The 16810-nt window shown below is 47.0% G+C and overlaps 1 non-coding gene across 1 annotated transcript; it reads right to left on the minus strand.

The window, feature by feature from the left end:
* Window positions 1-15972: 15972 nt before the first annotated feature.
* Window positions 15973-16044, minus strand: TRNAE-UUC. Its single transcript has one exon. It is a non-coding gene; the product is annotated as a tRNA-Glu (tRNA).
* Between the last annotated feature and the right edge of the window lie 766 nt (window positions 16045-16810).

Raw genomic sequence — 16810 nt, forward strand, 5'->3', positions numbered from 1 at the left:
TTAGTCCACAATTAAGACACAGATCAGAGTATTTAGGATAAATTCATAATCTGATTACATGAGCTGTAACTACTGCTGGTACAATGCTATGTATTTCTTCTAATTAAATCAAACTCAAAAATTCAGGACAAATGGGGGTGGGGGAAGGAGCAAAGAAAAACAAAATCACTCAGTTTCTAAGTGGAAATGTGCCATTAATGTCACTGAGGACTAAGGGTCTGGCTTGGTCTGGAAAAAAGGAGCCTGCATTTTAAAATGACTCATGCTTGGTGTGCCTTGATTTTAAGGTGTCCCGTCTCAGCACTCTGATTTTCAGAAGATGAATGCCCAGCTCTGTCTGCAAATCAGGCTCTTTAAAGTCCCTCCAATTGGGCACCCAAAAATCACTAGCGATTTTTGAAAATATAGGCCCTGGTTTGTATTTAGCAACATGAAGAAAGTCTGAAACCCACACACGATGGGCTTGTCTACATGGGGAAGCTATTGCGAAATAAGCAAGGATGTGAATTTAAAGAGCAATAACTTTTCCACATTAGCTATTCCAGGCTATTTCCCTGTGTAGACAAGCCCTTAACATAAATGGTGGAACATGTCCTGAAATCTATCCTGCTCCTGCAATCAGTTACACATGAGCAGATATTTGTGCCCACACAGAGCTCTATGCATGTGCAAGTGATTGCAACATAGATCTGAATTCAGGATCGAGGTCTTAACCATATGGGTGCTGAGTTAGTGACCTCAACACCCCTGGTGCTCAGCACTGAGCAGAACTTAGTCCTAAGAACACACCAGCTTGTTCAAAGAATTTAAAAACTGGGTTGGCAAAGCAGAGAAAGCCTGTAAGCTCTGCAAGTCAAATAGAGCCCTACATTAAAGAATTTACAAGTTCTGCTGATGAAACCAGAGAATTTGTTAGCTCCGTGAACAGCTACAGAGATGGGAGACTGTATGTATGTATGTCCGCAAAACTGGGAGCTCCGTATTTTTCTTCTTTAAAGAAACAAAAAAAACCTAATAAATCAAGCCAGCGTTTATGCAGCATTAGGTTACAGAGTTAAAATCACACACAATGAAGGCACCTGATTCTCCATTGCTTCAGTTTTATGCTGACATAACTCCGTTACTTTCAATGCAGTTCCACTGGCAATGTTGCCAGCTGCGATGATTTGATCTCAAGTCTCGTGATACCTAGTGTTTTGCTTCAGACCCCAGCAGCTGGAGTCATGTGATGGCAGAAGAATCTCAGCTTCCATTTAAAAAGCTCTTGTTGTGGAGAAAAGCTTGAAAATGTGACCTGAATGCACTCTGAAGACTCAGAAGCCAGAAGGCAAAGAAAAAGAACCAAAAAGTTAATTTTTTTAAAAAGAAATCTTGTGATTTTTAAGCCAGTTTTTTGATTTTTGAGGGGGCTGACTCTTCATTTTTTGAATATTTGGGGTTGGCCTTCCTGCTCTGGTGTAATGTAGAGCAGCATGATGAGATGCCAAGAGATGGAAAATGCAAGCTCCCAACATGCGGGTGTTTCACATATGCTATTTTCTGTTCCTGCTGGTTACTCTTGCTGCTGCAGAATGCACAGAGCATGGGCAATGCAGGTGAGCACCAGGTGCTGCTGGCTTAGGGCTTTTGTAGTTCCTGGCTATCTGTAATTTTGCTGTGCAGCCGCACTGCTGCCTTCACACAGCTCTTTGGCTCCCATGCGGAGAGACAAGTCCATGCTGACCTCACCGGGAGAGGGAGAAGATGAGCTCGAGTTAGTCCTAGGCTCAGTCAGAAGAGCTGTTGTAGCAATTCAATCCCCTCCAGATTGTGTGCAGGTCCTAGTGGATCGTGGGACATTGACAATACAGAGTGCACCCAGATTGGCAGCCTCAGCAGAGAGGCCAAGGACAGAATGGGCCATGGAGACCACTGAACTCCTGTCTCAGATCAACAGGCCCCACATTGCTGCTGAGGCACATTGGTATGGGGGAAGCTTGTCTGTCTGCTGACTCTGTTTGGTGTTTAAACTGCAGCAGTGTCTACAATGTGCTGGGCGGAGCCCCTGCCCACCAACCTTACAGTGGGATGAGACAAATGAACAGACAAAGGAGGTGGGATTGAGATAAAACATATAGAAGAGGTTCAGGGGGAATAATTGACATGAGTGGTGACTGGCACAGTGGCCTGAGGCCAGCTGACTGACACAAATGGTGACTGGCACAGAGGCCTGGAGCCTATCCCCCCTCACTGGATATTTGGCGCATGAAATCCTGACTGTAGAGGCTGAGTTTTATGAAGACCCAGGAAAGACGTGAAAGGGGTCGTTTGCACTCTTTGCAAGCCTATTAATTGTAATATTTATAGAGCACCTTTCATTTGGAAGGATCCCAAAGTGATTTACATGCTGTATATGTAGGGATCACTCACTCAGCTCTTAAGTGCAGCACCCTCTGGGGTGCAATGCAGCAGCTGACATAACTCCATTACTTTCCATGCAGTACCACTGGCAGTGTTTCCAGCGGCAATGATTTGCCAGAAGCACTATGCAACAGTTTTCACGAAGGGAAGTGAAGAATTTGGACATTAGGAAAAACTTCCTAACTGTCAGGGTGGTTAAGCACTGGAATAAATTACCTAGGGAGGTTGTGGAATCTCCATCATTGTGGATTTTTAAAAGCAGGTTGGACAAACACCTGTCAGGGATGGTCTAAATAATATTTAGTCCTGCCTTGAGTGCAGGGGCTTGGACTAAATGACCTCTCAAGGTCCCTTCCAGTTCTATGATTAGATCTCTGATTGAAATGACATGAGGATGTCCACACAGACATGTTCCACAAGACAGAATTGGGGTTGATGCCCCTGTTAAATGGTTCCTGGGCTTTTTAACTTTCACGAGGTCAGAGCCTTGGTTTTATATCTCATCTGAAAGACAGATGTGAATTATCACTCTTTTGCCAATTGGATCTATGCCTTGGAATACTAGCAGCTCAGCTGTTATTGCTGAAGGAAGCAACCTTTCCCTTAAGGCAGGACAAGCTGTCCAGAGCATTGGCATGCTCAGAAGCAAAGCCTATGTACATAGATTGCTTCATTACATCCTTTGGTTCACACCCGTCCTGAGTATTGCTGGATGCTCCAGATGTTCGCTGCTCTCTCCTGTGCCAGAGGCAAAAACAAAACATTCTGAATGTGGGTTGGATTGTGGAAAAACCCCTACCTGCAGCATGACCTGACAACACTGAGGCCCTAACACAAGGTGACAATATCCCTTTCCTTTTAAATGAACCTCTTAACTCCCTGACTCCTGAGCTGCCTAGCCCAACTTTGTCCAACTCTGACACCCTGTGGCAGGAGGAGTGTATTACTCCTCTTTGTGACTGAGTTTCCTCTGGGGCTCTAAAGCAGTCTGTGGTTGAGAAAAATCAAGAGAGCAGGAGCCATTCTCCCGCAAACACAAGAGTTTCCAGCTCAACGTGAAGTGTCACTAAACAACTCCTGTCTCATTCAGTGTTGCCTGCAGTATCCACATTTCACCTCTGTGGGTTGGGATATTAAAGCTCCACAACAGAGCCACTGAGCTAAACTCTCTGTTGCCCTAAGTGGAGACAGCTCCATTGATCCCAATGGAGTTTAGCAGAGGATTTGGCCCCCTATATTTAGGGGAGAGTAGTTCATCTCACTTCCAACCCATATTTTCAGCTGGATTGGTTGATTTCACTATGGGCTGGATGGGCCAAGGCTAAAGACAAACAGAAATGAAGGGGGAAAGAGAGGAAAAGGTGTCCATTTATTTGGTTTCCACATGGCTGGTGTGGGCTGGAGTGTACAGGGGATATTTTTAGTTTTTTGTCCCTCAGTGACAAAAGGGGTTAATTCATCACTGTTAAGAATACATGTGATGGGCTCTTAGAGGCACCATCTCTCAGAGCAGACATTGCATCACGGTCCTTTATGGTGTCAATAAAAGTCCCCAGGGCTCTGAGAAGAGAGCAGGAGTTAACCTTAGTGTCCCGGACTCTCTCACTAACAAGGATTCACGGTCTAAGGCCACGTGGGAGCCGTGGCTGAGCCTGGGCTGGTGGCCACGTTTGCCTGAACAATGATTGCGCTCTCAGCATGTAGCTCATTACTGTATTAAGAGCTTTTGGGAGACTATGGGTATGAAACGCAAAACCTATTATAGGAGCCGAACAAAGAACTCCCATTAAGAAATGGGATTAGCACAGGCTCAGAGGCAGACTATGAAATCAGTTCTAGATGCTCAAAGCACATGCCCTTAACCCGCTTTTGTATCAGCTGTCCCAGTGGATTATGGGACCACAATGATCTCCCTTCCACGCCACAGACCAGGACTTTAAAATAACCAAAGAAGAATGAAGAATCCAGCCTGGGTTTTACACCAGACCCAGCGCATGCTGGGACAGGACACTTTGGAAGGGATTGGTTAATTTCACATAGATAATTGGCTATGCTTGGTGTGATCTATATACTGTTGCAAATTGCCAGCACTACTATGATGGGTCTCGTGTTTTCTCTTATTGGAGAGGGGGGGATTCAGGGCACCATTTCTTGCCCCTGAACTGGAATATTAACTGCCCCACTAGTGTCCTAGAGGAGGGGAGTGGAGAGCGAGGGACCCGGGCCCGCCCTCTACTCCGGGTCCCAGCCCAAGGGCCCTAGGGATAAGTGGTAAACCACTTGAACTAGCGGTTCCTTCCCCTGGGCTACTTCCCTCCCTCTGCACAAGCCAGGTGTCCCTTTACCTAGGGTCTTGATCTTCTTAGCCCACCTCAGCACTTCTCCAAACTTTCCTCTGCTTCCCTCTAAACTGCTCTCTGCTCCAACACCAATCCACTGTTTCTACTCCTTCAAACTGTTCTCTGCTCCAACACCAATCCTCTCTGCTCCAACTCCTTCCCTTGTCTGATTGAAGCAGGGTTTTTTTATCAGGTGACTGACTTCAGGTGTTCTAATTGGCTTCAGGTGCTCTAATTAATCTATAGCAAACTTTCTTCCCTCTACAGGGAATAAGGCTCCCTTCTAGCCCTCTCCTGCTGCCCTCTGGCCATGCTGTATCACAATACTAACTTGTTCTTTAATACAGAATCAGTTTATGAAAAAAAGGCTCCCAGTGCCTTCCAGAGCTTAGCACTACACAATCCATCCTTAGGATGGTTTCATTTTTAGTGGACTGTTTCAGGGTCCATACATGAAACTGTACAAGGCTGCACCCTAACATTTTCAGGGGTAACATTTCCCACTGCAAGCAAAGGTCTCTAACCTCTCTGCCTCAAGCACACCCTTAGTCTTAGCTTGTTGACTGATTGCTATACTCGATATCAACATACATGTAGACTCCATTTACAGCCAGGGGTCTGAAAAATCATGTTGCTGGGAGGTAGAGGGGAGTGAGCGTTTCCCCAGTACATCCTGATAAGTTTTGAAGAGCCCTGGGACAATGCAGAGCAGAGGTGAATGGAGTGTCATTATTCCTACCCCCTTACTTTAGTGCAGGGGTGGCCAACCTGTGGCTCCGGAGCCACATGCGGCTCCTTGTAGAGGCACCAACTCCGGGGCTGAAGCTACAGGCACCAACTTTCCACTGTACCAGGGGCTGCTCACTGCTCAACCCATGGCTCTTCCATAGGTCCTGCCCCCCACTCCACCCCTTCTCGCCCCCTCCCCTGAGCCACCGTGCCCTCACTCCTTCCCCTCCCCACCCCAGGGCATCCTGCACACCATGAAACAGCTGGGAGGGGGGGAGGGAGGGAGGGGGAGGCGCTGATCAGCGTGGCCGCGGGTGGATGGGAGGTCCTGGGAGCGGCGGGGGGGGAGGAGGGGGAGGCTGCTGACGTATTACTGTGGCTCTTTGGCAATGTACATTGGTAAATTCTGGCTCCTTCTCAGGCTCAGGTTGGCCACCCCTGCTTTAGTGGATTGCAAGCTGCAGGCCAGAACAGGAACTGGCCCAGACTGGATGTGCCTCAGGGTAGATGTAACTGCCCAGCCTCCAGCTAACACTCTCCTCACAAATGTGTTTGTATGTCTTCAGGCAGAAACTGACCTTAGTCTGGAGGAGATTTTCGGTGTTTTAAGAACGCTGAGCTTTTCACTCCCAGATAACCTGAATTTTGAGTAAACTCCTATCTAATGCTGTTGGTTTGTCTCCCCCGGCCCAGGAAGGACCAACTCCATGGTCAGGTTTCTTTCTGGCCCTTCCCTCAGGGCACGGTTTACTGGACTCCAGGACCCAGAGGCCTTTCCCTTTGGTATGCTCTCTGCTGCAGCGGTGAGTCACAGGACAAGCCTCCCTTTCAGCTGAGCTCCCTTTATAGGCATCACCTGATCCCTTCCCAGATGGGTCTCATCATTGAACAAGGTTGGCTGGCCCCAAGCACCCTGGTCCTTAAAGGGGCAGACCATTCTGATACACTCCCTCAAACGCTGACTTTCTGGGGATGAAATCAGATCATTTTGATGAAATGGCAATGAAATGCCAACACCTCCAGTTCAGAGGGGTTCAGATTTCGAGGTGACTATTTCACACAACCCTACATCGGTCAAACGAAACACAAACTTTGTTGCATATAAGAGAACACAGATGCAGTGACCATCCAAATATTTCAAATCTAATAGAGTTTAGTCTTTAGAAAGGACTTGTCTAGATTAGGGTTTGAAGGTATGATGGTAGAACCTTAGCTAACACATTCTAACACATTTGAAAGATCTGGTGTAGATTGCCTTTAACATGTGCTAAACTGGTCAAATTGAAGCCTAGAAAGGAGCCTAGGCTTTCACTGGATCAGTTTAACATGTGTTAAAGTCTACACTGCTTTGTCTACACTAGACTTTTCAAATGTTAGAACATGTTCTGACATCACTCCTTTAAATCTTAACCTAGACTAGGCCTACAGGCCCAGTCCCTCAAACCTTCCAGACATGGAACTCACCTGTTGACAATGGGAGCTGTAAACAGAGGGATTTTGCCTGGATGTGGTCCCAGGCTAACCACCCTGCTTGAAATAAGTTGTGACAGCCCCATGTCCAGCAGCAGGAAGGAGGGACGGAAATAATAACAGTGACTCCTCTAATTCAGATCTAGCCAGAAGGCGAAATTTATGAGGGCTCTTCAGCCATAATTCACAATGCCAGAAATATATAAATCAAATTAACAACCTCCTCTTCCATTTCTTTCTTTCTAATATACTTTGTGCTACTGTAATGCTTGAAGACACAGAGTACAACCCCCTAGTGTAGGTACAGCTGTACGGATATTAAGATGTAACTGCCACTTTTCAAAGATATATAGGAGGCATCTTGCCATTGACTGACCAGCAGAAGGCCAGTCTGCACTATGTTACCAGCCGTCTCCACAGTGGATGTGGCCATACTGTGACAAGCAGAATGGGAACCAGCAGCTCCCTCTGTAAGAAATTCCTTCCTTATCACTCAGCCTGATGAGAGACTGCCTGGCTTTGAGCTGCCACCCTATCTCTGGTGCAAGCTCAACCATGTCAGAGGCGTGGTGGTCAGGCTAGTTTATCATGAGGACTTCCTAGATGCCACACTGCTGACCCCAATGCTTTTGAACAATGAAAATGCCTGTGATTCCAACTTAAGTCCTTTTGACACTTTTGATATTTTCTTTTTGACTTATACACTTGTTTTAGGTTTCAGTGGTAGCTGTGTTAGTCTGTATCAGCAAAAAAAAAAAACGAGGAGTCCTTGTAGCACCTTAGAGACTAACAAATTTATTTGGGCAAATAAATAAATTTGTTAGTCTCTAAGGTGCCACAAGGACTCCTTGTTTTTTTTTACACTTGTTTTAGTTTCCTACTTTATACTTTGTTTGAACTTTTCCCCATCTTTATTGTACCACTTCTGCATTTGCAAAATAAAAAGGTGCTTATACTGGTTTAGCGCTTTACGGTAATGGTGAGACAAAGTGGGAATTTTTTGTAATATTTTTAAGAAGCCTGTGTGTACCTCAGTTTCCCCTGTGTGCTGCATTATTACCTGGCAGGTGGGAAAGGACACAGCTAAGAGACATAGATACGGGTGTTGCCTAGCTATCTGGGCCTTAATCCCCATATCATTGGAGCATCTGAGAAGACAATGGCAAATCCAGTTGCCCGGACTACCTAGCAACCAATGACCCAGAGAGATATAGACTTCCCCACCTGGGGTGGGGGGGGGCTGAGCCACATCTCCCCAGCTCAGGAACAAAGGACTGGAGAGAGGTGAGGTGGGGGATAAGTGCTGGCTGCTGGAGACAGTTGGGAAGCTCTGACCTGGGGTTCGGCCCAAGGAGATCAAACTGATAGACACACAGAGCTTGCACAATGGGGTACAGCTTGGCTGGGTGCTGGGCTCTCCAGAATGGACTTTGCTTTAACCTAACTTCCTCTATGCTAACCTAAGGACTTCCTATGCTGTGTTACAGATGACTAATAAACCCAACTGGGCTGTGTGAGTGTCTGGGTTCCCTCCCCACTCTGAACTCTGGAGTACAGATATGGGAACCCGCATGAAACCCCCCCCCCCAAAGCTTATTTCTACCAGCTTAGGTTTAAAACTTCCCCAAGGCACAAATTACTTCCTTGCCCTTGGTATCGCTGCCACCACCAAGTGATTTAAACAAACATTCAGGAAGGGCCACTTGGAGCCCTACCTCCCCCAAAATATCCCCTCCAAATCCCTACACCCCCTTTCCTGGGGAGGCTTGAGAATAATATCCTAACCAATTAGTTACAAAGGGAGCACAGATCAACCCCCCTGAGTCTTTAGGACATTGAAAAACAATCAGGTTCTTAAAAGAAGTTTATTTAAAAAAAAGACAACAGAATCACCTCTGTAAAATCAGGATGGAAGATAACTTTACAGGGTAACAAAAAGATAAATCTCCCTCTTAGCACAGGGAAAATTCACAAACTAAAACAAAAGATACTCTAACACATTTCCTTGCTATTACTTACTATTTCTGTAATATTAGATATATCATTTCAGTAGGAGCTGGATTATTTGCTTGGTCTCTCTCTTCGTCTCCTGAGAGAACACCCACAGAGCACAAAACAAAGCCTTTCTTCCTCGCGCCCCCCCCCCCGATTTGAAAGTATCTTCTTTCCCCATTGGTCCTTCTGGTCAGGTGCCAACCAGGTTATCTGAGCTTCTTAACCCTTTACAGGTAAAGAAGGGATTTTATGCTACCCTTAGCTGTATGTTTATGACAGTGAGTGTCACTGCAAATGATTGGCAAGGTGCAATAGTCCCTGAAGAGTGAACAAGTCTCCTGCGGGCCGAATCCGGTCTGTCAGGGCTTTGGATCTGGCCCGCAGGATTGCCACCCTCATGGTGCTGCGGGCCCCATGCCGCTGCTGAAAGCGGCCGTCGCCACAACCCCAGGGCTGGCCTTACCATGAGGCAAACTGAGACGGCCGCCTCAGGTGCCAGACTGTGGGGAGGGGGGGGCGCCACTAGGACCCAGAGTGTAGAAAATTGTGTCTGCTGCTGGTGCATATGTATTCTCTCTGCTCTAGATGCACAGAGATGGTGGAGTGCTGTGCTGGAGGAAGGAGGGCACAAGAGACATAATAGGCGGGTAGGAGAAAAGGTGAGAGGGAATAACAGAAAGCAGCAGGAGCTGCAGGTAGAGAGAGGAGGAGGAGCCTCTTATGTACCTCTCTAGCACGCCCAGGAGCCTGGACTGATTAACACCAGCTTCTCAGGGAGCTTCCTGTTTCCTGCTGCTTCCCTGAACCCACCTGAGGAGAGCAGGCAGTCAACTGAAGTAGTAGGAGCCAGTTAGGCCCTTAAGACGCTGATATCTTCCCTCACTCAGGCCCTGCTACCAGCCTGCTTATTTGTCCCCTTTAATTATGTGTTGAGAGCCACTATAGCTGGCACAGAACGGCAGTCATGAGTGAAAGAAGAAAACGCCCCTCTGGGGCAGCATTCAGAAAAAGAAAGAAAGCAAAGGAAGCTTTTCTGTCTAAGCAGGAAGGAGCTCTCCTGAGATACATAGACACAAATGTTCACGGTGAGCCTTCCAGCCCCAGTGAGGATGTGAGTGGTGAGGAGATGCCTGATCTTCCAGTTAGTCAGAGTGCAGGTGACCCGGCAGCTACTGCAGGATCCATATCTCCATCTCAAATGGTGTAACCATGCACATTCCTGAAGAAAAGTGTAAATCAGAGAAGAGTGTGGTGGAGGCACAAGAAACAGCTGCTGCTGAGTTCAGTTCCTTTAGTCTAGATGATCCAAGACTGTGGACCCACTTGAGCAGTAGCCTGAGGGACTTCCTTGTACTGCATGGGCGACATCAAGTGAAAAACTTCGTGTTCCCCAAAGATAATGAAAATAGAAGTTTCCATCCAACACATTACTGGTGTGAAATCCCCAATGGTGACAAAGTGGAGAGGCCATGGCTTATGTACTCAAAAACCCAGAATGCTGCATACTCTTTTTGTTGCAAACTCTTCCAGTCTAATGTTCCAGCCACACTGGGTTCTACAGGAACAAAGGACTGGAAAAATCTGGCTAGAAATCTGGCATGCCATGAGAAGGCAGCAAATCACCAGAGAGCATTCCATAGGTGGAAAGAGCTTGAGATGAGACTAAGGTTAAAGGCCACCATAGATGATCAGCATCAAGAGAAGATTACATCAGAGTCTCTTTACTGGCAAAATGTTCTGAAAAGGCTATTGCCATTGTGAGAATGCTTGCTACCCAAAACCTAGCACTGCATGGCACTTCAGATCAGCTGTATGTGCCAAACAATGGAAACTTCCTTAAAATTGTGGAGCTGATGGCTGAGTTTGATGCTGTACTCCAGGAGCATATAAGAAGAGTCACCACCCAAGAAATGTACACACACCACTACCTTGGAAAAACAATTCAAAATGAGAACATACAGTTCCTGGCAACAAAAGTCAAACACAAGATTGTGGCAGATCTGAAGTCAGCAAGATATTACTCTGTTATTCTGGACTGCACACCTGAAATCAGCCATACGGAACAAATGACTTTAATGGTGCGTTTTGTAACAACAACAGAACCGAGTGAAAATGTCCCTGCAATGGTGACTGTCAGAGAGCATTTTCTAGAATTTATTGACATTGATGATACTACAGGAGCTGGTATGACAAATGTGCTTCTTAAAAAGTTGAAAGGTACGGGAATTGCGATAGCTGACATCATAGGCGCCAACTCCGTGGGTGCTCTGGGGCTGGAGCACCCATGGGGAAAAATTAGTGGGTGCTCTGCACCCACCAGCAGCTCCCCGCCCCAGCTCACCTCCGCCTCCACTCTGCCTCTGCCTCCTCCCCTGAGCGCACCGCCGTGTCCTGCTTCTCTCCCCTCCCTGCCAGCACTTGCACCGCAAAACAGCTGTTTCGCGCGGCAAGTGTTGGGAGGGAGAGGGGAGGAGGAGGAACGCGGTGCACTCCGGGAAGAGGCGGGGCAGGGGTGGGGATTTGGGGAGGGGTCCAATAGGGGCAGGGAAGGGGTGGAGACAGGGCGGGGCTGGAGGCAGGGGGGTGCGAGCACCCTCTGGCACCAAGGAAAGTTGGCACCTGTGGCTGACATTAGAAGTCAGGGCTACGATAATAGTGCCAACATGAGAGGAAAGAACAGAGGAGTGCAGACACGGATCAGAGAGTTAAACCCTCGAGCTTTTTTTGTCCCATGCAGTTCTCATTCATTGAACTTGGTAGTCAGTGATGCAGCATCAGCTTCTAGTGAGGCTGCTGAATTTTTTAATGTAATTCAAAGCATCTATGTATTTTTCTCTGCATCAACTCATCGATGGCAAATTTTGAAGCAACATCTGGGAACATCCTCTCTGACACTGAAACCACTGAGTGCCACACAATGGGAAAGTTGAGTGGAGGTGATAAAGCCTATCAAACACCAAATTGGGAAGATAGATGATGCCATAGTTACCATTATGGAGGATAATGCTATGACAGGAACTGTTCGTGGGAGAACAGTGGCAGAGGGAAATGGAATCACCAGAAACATACATAACTTCAAATTTCTGTGTGGCTTAGTGTTGTGGCATGACATACTGTTTGAAATAAATGTTGTCAGCAAGAGACTCCAAGGTGTTGACCTTGATATATCTGGAGCAATGGAACAACTGGACAAAGCAAAGTCATACCTACAGTCTTACTGGTCAGATGAGGGATTTCAAAATGTTCTGAAGAGTGCACAGAAGTTGGCAGAGGAACTTCACACTGAAGCTATTTTCCCCCCCATTCAAGAATACAAGAGTCACCGAAGAAGAAAACATTTTGATTACGAGGCACGGGATAATCCTATAAGAGACCCCAAACAACAATTCAAAGTTGAATTCTTTAACCAGGTGCTAGATTGTGCAATACAGTCAGTTGAAGAACATTTCATGCAGCTCAAGGAACACAGCAGTATATTTGGGATGTTGTATGATATTCCAAAACTCCTCACTATACCTGAAGAAGACCTACACCAGCAATGCAGGGCACTAGAGACAGTGTTGACACATGATGACATGCGCGATATTGATGCAAGTGATTTAGGTGATGCACTGAAAGCCCTTTCAAGATACATTTCAGCAGGATCAACTCCAAAGGATGTTCTGGAATATATGTGCACAAATAAGATGACCACCCTCTTTCCAAATGCTTTTGTTGCTCTGTGCATACTTCTAACACTTCCTTTAACAGTTGCCAGTGGAGAACGCAGCTTCTCCAAGCTGACATTAATAAAAACACATCTACGCTCCACAATGACACAGGAGAGGCTGGTCGGCCTTACAGCCATCTCAATAGAGCATGAGCTGGCCCAGACTGTGGACCTTCAGGAAGCAGTTCAAATCTTTGCAACCAAGAAGGCACGGAAAGCACCACTTTGATTATTCAAACAGATAAAAATACCAGTGTTTACTATGCAGACAAGAAAAGTAACATTTGCTGTTCAGGCGTTTGAAAGTTAAGTGTTACTTAAAATTTTTGAATAAGGCATTTTAAGTTGTTAGTTCTCCTTTATTGGGGTAGGTAGCAGAGCAGTACCAAGAGAGAAGTAGAACAGGAAGAAGGCAGAATTGAGACCTTTCAAAGTTTTGGCCCAAGCAAGGGGGCATGGGGGCATCATTTGAGATCCCCGCCTCAGGTGCCAAAATGTTGTGGGCCAGCCCTACATGTCCCTGTGGCCCCTGAGGGATGGGGGACAGAGGGCTCCATGCGCTGCCCTCGCCTCCAGGCACCGCCCCCCACAGCTCCCATTGGCTGGGAATGGGGAACCGCAGCCAATGGGAGCTTCAGAGGAGGTACCCGTAGGGGAGGGCAGCGCTTGGAGCCCTCTGCCCCCCCCCCCCCCCCCAGGGACCACAGGACACGGTGCCGGCTGCTTCTGGGAGTGGCGCGGCGCAGGGCCAGGGCCCGCAGGGAGCCTGTCTTAGCCCCGCTGCGTGCCGCTGCCACCCCGGAGCCGCTCCAGGTAATCAGCGCCGGGGTGGAGCCCACACCCCGCACCTCTCCTGCACCCCGCACCCGTCCTGCACCCCAACCCCCTGCCCTGAGCCCCCTTGTACACCCTGCACTCCTCCTGTGTCCCAACCCCCTGCCCCGAGCCCCTTCCTGCACACCGCATCCCCTCCCACACCCTGCACTCCCTCTTGCACCCCAACCCCCGCCCCAGCCCTACATTCATGGCTCTGCATGCAATTTCCCCACCCAGATGTGGCCCTTGGGCCAAAAAGTTTGCCCACCCCTGTCCTAGAGACTGTTCCAAAACCGAGGCCATAGCACCAACGACCTCGGTGATGGGACACTAGATGGGGATGGCTCTGAGTTACTATAGAGAATTCTTTCCCAGGTGGCTGGCTGGCTGGCTGGTGGGTCTTGCCCACATGTTCAGGGTCTAACTGATTGCCATATTTGGGGTTGAGAAGGAATTTTCCTCCAGGTCAGATTGGCAGCTAGGGGTTTTTAGCTTTCCTCTGCAGCATTCAGCATGGGTCAGTTGCAAGTTTAAACTAATGTAAATGGGGGATTCTCTGTAACTTGAAGTCTTTAAATCATGATTTTCAGACTTCGGTAACTCAGCCTGTGGTTATGGGTCTATTACAGGAGTGGGTGGGTGAAGTTCTATGGCCTACAATTGCAGGAGGTCAGACTGATCATGATGGTCCCTACTGGCTTTACAGCCTATGAGTCTGAGCACTGATCCTGTGGATCTGTGACACATGGCTACACTCAAAAGTGGTACCAGTATAGTTAAAGTGGTACAACCATGCAGTGTAGACACAGTTATACTGGTATAAAGATGCTAATGCCAGTCTAGCTTTTTTCCATAAATCTGTATTAAATACCATTATACCAGTATACCAGCAGCCACACTAGGGCCAGGCCTACATTACTAGCTTTGCTGGCATATCTCTGTCAGTCAGAGGTGTGATTTGTGCCCGACGTAGCTGTGCCAGCAGCAGCCCTAGTGGAGATGCAGTTATACTGGTAAAATGGCGCTTTTACTGGTATTATTCATTTTGCTAGAGGGGTCTGGAATAAGCTATATGACCAAAAGTGCAGTTTTGCCAATACAAGTTGTGTCCACACTAGGAGCCCTCTGCTGGTGTGGCAAAGCAGCATAGCTATGCTGGCAAAACTCTCCTAGGGTAGACCTGGTAGACAGGTTATAATGATTAACTGTTTTGGTAGAAAATCATACCCTTAATTGAAATAATTAAGTAGGTACAAAAACTGTGTACGGACCAGGGCTCGTTACCATATATTTACAGTATCACACACCTGTCTATCAGTCTAACTGTATCTATCTAGGGGTTGTACTAATATAACTCTCCTGGTATAAAATCACACCCCCAGCCTACACAGATAAATCAGTACAAAAACTGTGTGTAGACCAGACCTAAGTGTTAGTGAAGCTAACAAATGTAAAGAAGTGCTAAGTATTGTTGCATTTAAAAGTCAAGAAATACAAAGGGCCGAAATGCGCTCTCTCCATTGTCAGTGATGCAGGAGCTCAGGCAGTAGAGCAGTGTTCACCTCTCGGAAGAACATCTGCCCTGTGGATGGCCAAGATTAGTTTTCCTTTTTATTTATGTATGTATTTTACTATGGATTCTTTTTTATGTATGTAGATTTTAAGCCATTGGGGGGGGCGCCTTTTGGTTCTGTATCTGTACAGCGCCTAGCACAACGAGGTTCTCTTCCATGACCTTGGCTCCTCCTGGGCACTACTGCAAAAAGCTATAATGCAGGTTCTGCATGGATCCAAAGAAGACAGGGCTGATAAACTGTTTCTGCTTTCAAACATGATCTGTGCCGGAGGTCAGGTGAAAGCAGCCAGCTATGCATCCGAAGAAGTGAGGTTTTTACGCACGAAAGCTTATGCCCAAATAAATCTGTTAGTCTTTAAGGTGCCACCAGACTCCTTGTTGTTTCAGCATTTCCAGATGCAGCACCTCGACCTGGGATGGATTTTTGCAGCTGTGGAAAAGTTGGGAAAAGTTCCAATATCCCTCCGGGGGGAGCTGTACCAAGAAGGGTGGAAGCAACTCAAATCTACCTGAGCTGGATTCCTTAAATCCAGTATAGGCAGTTTGCCAAATAAACTAAAATCATTTATCCCAAACCCACCGGTACTAAGAGGAAATCAGCGAAAGTATTTGGTATTACATGCATCTCAGGCTGCAAAGTCAGAGCTCTGAAGAGTCCCTTCCTACAGCCTGTGCCCCGCTGTGCTCCAGAAGGTCCCTTGCGTGGCTCGGGCTATGCACCCCTGCATGGACCGACGCATTAGCGCCATCTAGTGGCCACATGCCGCCAGCGTCTCGGCTTTGCGCCTTGTTTCCAAGCGCATGTTGCGCGGGTTTTATTTGCTTAAAGCACCGTGGTTCGCCCTTTAAAAAGCTGAGTATTTGTTTGGGGGGGGTTAGCGTACCCGATTGAATATAATTTTGGAAACTATGTAATTTATGTGGGGAAAAAGTGAAACTTCCCATACCGGGAGTCGAACCCGGGCCGCCTGGGTGAAAACCAGGAATCCTAACCGCTAGACCATATGGGAGGCGTTGGAAAGTTATTGACTCTACCTCTCTTATAGTTGTACTTTGCTGTTTCATTTGTCTTGCTTATACTGTAATTGATCTGTTAAGTCCATTTCTACTTGCCTTTGGCTCTAGCAAACAAGCCTATAATATGACTGTAGCACTTCCTTATAGTGGCGATAGGCATTAAGACTAATCATATCACCTGAGGTAAAATTGTCTTCTGATCAGATGGGGAAAAATTGAATAATACTGAGTCTTTGGTAAATGCAAACCTGCAACATTCCTGCACTGTGTATGCACAAGCCATGTCTAACCAGCTTGATTTTCCCTAATGCACACCATCTAGACCTGCCCACATGGGATTATAACAAGCATGGCTTTACATAGACCTGTACTCACCCCAGCCATAGGTTACATTGTATTATCTGTGGTACTGGAGGGAATAATAAATATGCTCCCAGGTTGGGTGTGAACTAAAGTCCTGGATTGAGACACCCATAAACTTGGATCCAAATTTTGCAACTGGACTGGTCCAGTCTCTATCATGGGCCGAATCAAAATCTTGGAGCCAAACACCCCCAAATGGTGCTGATGTTTGGAAATGTCTGTTTAATGGCTGAGACAAATCCTGTATCCAAACAAAATCTTGGGAAAATTTGGATCCAAATTTTGCAGCTAAGGCCCATCTCTAATATGTATACTTGGGGCCTGATTCTGCAATTCTCCCCCCTGCCCCCAATGATCCTACACCTGAGGCCTGATGTCCCATGTATGTGTAAATCC

Source organism: Terrapene carolina, unplaced genomic scaffold (assembly GCF_002925995.2).
Source record: "Terrapene carolina triunguis isolate 2854851 unplaced genomic scaffold, T_m_triunguis-2.0 Scaffold137, whole genome shotgun sequence".
Classification (NCBI taxonomy): Eukaryota; Metazoa; Chordata; order Testudines; family Emydidae; genus Terrapene; species Terrapene triunguis.